Source organism: Centroberyx affinis, unplaced genomic scaffold (genome assembly GCF_046629955.1).
Source record: "Centroberyx affinis isolate AG114_WGS23_722 - 3 ecotype Tasmania unplaced genomic scaffold, CSIRO-AGI_Caff_v1 ptg007949l_1, whole genome shotgun sequence".
Lineage (NCBI taxonomy): Eukaryota > Metazoa > Chordata > Actinopteri > Beryciformes > Berycidae > Centroberyx > Centroberyx affinis.
Genome location: NW_027283985.1, coordinates 19065 through 22912, shown reverse-complemented (window position 1 = coordinate 22912; position 3848 = coordinate 19065). Strand labels below are relative to the sequence as shown.

The window sequence follows — 3848 nt, the reverse complement described above, 5'->3', positions numbered from 1 at the left end:
GTGACACCAGTCACCCCTTGTGTGTGTGTGTGTGTGTTTGTGTGTGTGTGTGTGAGGGACTGTCGTTTGCCCAGCAAAACCGTTTGACCAAGACCACATGAAAATATACTAGACCGTGTCTGCTAGACATGAGTCACTATGTGTGTGTGTGTGTGTGTGTGTGTGTGTGATCACTGAAGAAAGGTGTGTGCGTGTGTGTGTGTGTGTGTGTGTGTGTGTGACAGAGACATGAGTCAACACCAACATGACACACGCCATCTGTCTCTCCAGAGACCAAACTACAGACAGGCAGACCTTCTCTTCTCTACCGGGCCATTTTCATTCTTGAACTCAGTGCCCCTTGCTTTCTTTCTTTCTTTCTTTCTTTCTTTCTTTCTTTCTTTCTTTCTTTCTTTCTTTCTTTCTTTCTTTCTTTCTTTCTGTCTTTCTTTCTTTCTTTCTTTCTTTCTTTCTGACACCCACACCTACACACACACTAAAGACTGAAGGGGTTTCCCTCCTCTCCTCATCTCTCCTCACCCCTGCCTCCATCCCTCCATCCCTCCTCTCTCAAGTCGACTAAAGGCCTTTCTCTCCTCCTTTCCCTCTCTCCCTCTCTCCTCTCCTCTCCTCTCCTCTCCTCTCCACTTCCAGCCACGTCTGAACTGCATTGTTAACGCTGCCTGTGTTTCTGACTGCATAGCATTTTGCGCTCTCTCTCTCTCTCTCTCTCTCTCTCTCTCTCTCTCTCTCTCTCTCTCTCTCTCTCTCTGTCTCTGTCTCTGTCTCTGTTGGCTTTAGCATTTTCCATTGATCTTGCTTTCTTCTATGTGCTTAACATTTTTCTGTAATATCTTTCTCTCTTTCTCTCTCCTTTCTCTCTCCCTCACTCCATGTTGCTATGTATCTGTTCACTCTGTTAAGCACTCTGTTTCTATAATGACTTTTCTCTTTCTACCTCCTTGTTCTCCTCTTTTCCTTCCCCGCTCCTTTTTCTTGTTTTAATCACTTCTCTGCCTCCCTCTACTCCTCCTTCTCACCTTTCTTTGCTCCGTCTTTTTCATCTTTCTCTCCCCTCCTTCTATCTCTTCTCCTCCCTCATCATTTTCTCCTCTCTCTGCCTTTCTCCCCCCTATTCTCCTCCCCCCTTATGTCCTTCCCTCCGTTTCTCTCTCCTTCTTTTCTTTCCTTCTCTTTCTCCTTCTCCCCATTCCTTCTCTATATCTTTCTCTCTTCCCGCTCTTCCCCCTCTTCTATCCTTATATCCTCCTTCTTTTTCCTTCCCTTTCTTTGCTCCATTTTCTCCCTTTCCTCCTTCTCATGTTCCTTTCTACTTCTCTCTCCTCCTTGTCTCTCCCCCACCCCTTTTCTCTCCACCATCTCTTTGTTTCTCTCCATACTCTTCCCTTCCCTCCCTCTCTCTTTCCATCTCCCTCCTCTTTCTCTCCACTCTGTTCCCATGCAGCTCTCTCACATTCCAATGCATGAGTTCACCACGGCCGGCTTTAAGTGGTCCAAGGTAACAACTAATCATCGCACACCTCACTCACCTGCTTTACATTTCTTCATTCGTTCATTTTGTCATCATTCAACCTTTCTTTTGTTCCAGTCATTTGCTTTTTTGTTACAGTTCATAGCAGGGTGGGAAGTTAACACCAGCCACCAGCCACAGACTGGTAAATCTGTGTCTGTGGCTGTTAGTTTTGTCTTCTCCACCAGCCATTTTGGCAGGTAACCAGTCATCATGTTTCTATTCTATTATAAACATCTTGAACATCATCTGAACATCTGAAAAGTTACTTTTTCTTCTGCACTTTTACCCCCGTACTAGTTAATGAACTGCTACCAGTAATGACTGGCTCAGATGTAATGAATGTACAAAATATCAGGGAAACTCTTCCTCTTTTCATGAACACTACTTCATTTAAGGTTCCCTGGTTTCCTGATAAGCTGAGAATCAGAATCAGAATCAGCTTTATTGGCCAAGTATGTACACATACAAGGATTTTGACTCCGGTTTTTCGTTGCTCTCAATATACTTACACAGAATAAATATACAGCTAAAAACAAGGACAACAAGATGAACAGAGGTAAACCTAAACATTTAACTACTATGTACAACTATGCATGTATATAAAAAAAGTATATATGTATGTGTGTGTGTATATATATATATATGTAAACAACCCTAGACAATAGTGCAATGGTGCAGAGTGCAAAGATGCTGGGATAAATATGGAGTTGACATGAGTTATTACACATTACATACATTATACACACATTATATACACAATCAGAATTGTACAGATGATGATGATGGCGGAGGAGGAGCAGGAGGAAATCCCTGGTCTGGGCCTTTCACTCCTGCTTCACTCCTGCTCCTGAGTCATTTTATAACATAAAACCACATAAGCCAGCCCGGCTAGCTCAGTCGGTAGAGCATGAGACTCTTAATCTCAGGGTCGTGGGTTCGAGCCCCACGTTGGGCGCTGCTGTTTTGGACTTTGGCTGCTCATGAAATCATATTGATTAATATCTCTTGGACAAACACTGGATGGATGCGGAAATAATCATCCGGGGAGACCATCCCATGTCGGATACATGAAGTGTTCTTCCTAAATTGTCACTTCTAGAAGTGCCGTTCATAGGTGCAGCACGTACTTTTCACTTATTGTAAGTCGCTTTGGACAAAAGCGTCTGCTAAATGACATAATGTAATGCGATTTAAGATTGTTTGATTTAGGTTTTGCTATTGGGTTGTTGGACTTCTTCATTGTAAGTAGACTAAATCCTTTCTTGAGGATCTAACATTACCGTAGTAGGCCTTGCTAAGTGTATGTTTTTTATTGATTTTTATTATTTGCCAAGATGCTCACAGCTGACAAGCATGTAACTAGGGCTAAGCTAGTATTCACTTGTTTCTTCAAATTTAAACAACAGCCTTTATGATTTGGTTGTTAATGATGCAGACTCATGATGTTGAATTCAGCACCTCCATCTGATTGGTTTCATTTTGAAAGTCCAAAAAGTCACACTTCAGCACATGCACCAACTCCAGACTAAATATTTGAGAGGAAAAGTTCCTTTCTGCACATGTGGAGGTGAAGCATGTGTGAGCATTGGTGTGGATGTCATTAGTAGTAGGGAGAGCATGGCTGACTGGCTGCTCATGCCTTTAGAAATAATACAGCACTCCATGACAGGTCTATCATGTGGCTCACTACCTTCTCTCTCTCTCTCTCCACCTCTCTCTTACTCTCTCTCCTTTTCTTTCCTTCTCTTTCTTTCTCTGTCTGTCTCTTTCTATACCTGTCTCTCTCTCTTTCACTCTTTCTTGCTCTCTGTTTCTGTCTGTCTTTTCCCCTGCTCTCTTTCCGTCTCTCTCTCTTCCACTCTATGCTGTTTTTTCCTTCAGAGAGAGAAGGGGAGAGAGAGAGAGAGAAAGAGAGAGAAAGCACCCTGCTCCCCCCCTCTGACTCCTTATTTGACTGCAGGAATGGCAGATGGAGAGAAAGAGAGTCATGATCTTTCTCTCTTTGTCCTTTCCTCACATTTTTTCTTGTCCTGTTCTTTTCCTATACTTCTTTTCTCCTTCCTCTTTTCCCTTCTTTATCTTCTGTTGTTGCTGTTTTTGCCATTTCCCCCCTCATTTCCCCCCTCATTTCCCCTTCCTCCTTCATACAGACACATCATTTATATCCCTTCATCAGTGTTTTCACTCGTTCAGAATGCCGTTTTATTTTGTCTTCATCTCCACGTCTCTCTGAACAGGAGCTGCTTTCAGATTCAGTTCATCTCAAAGGTTTTTTTCTTTACATTTCTGCTGATGCCATCTTTTCTGGGGAAATAATGGTGTGCACATTGTTTCT

General features: G+C 42.7%; 1 non-coding gene across 1 annotated transcript; it reads left to right on the top strand.

Annotated features, from left to right (window-relative positions):
• Positions 1–2395: 2395 nt before the first annotated feature.
• trnak-cuu (transfer RNA lysine (anticodon CUU)) lies at positions 2396–2468 on the top strand. The gene has a single exon. It is a non-coding gene; the product is annotated as a tRNA-Lys (tRNA).
• The last annotated feature ends 1380 nt before the right edge of the window (positions 2469–3848 follow it).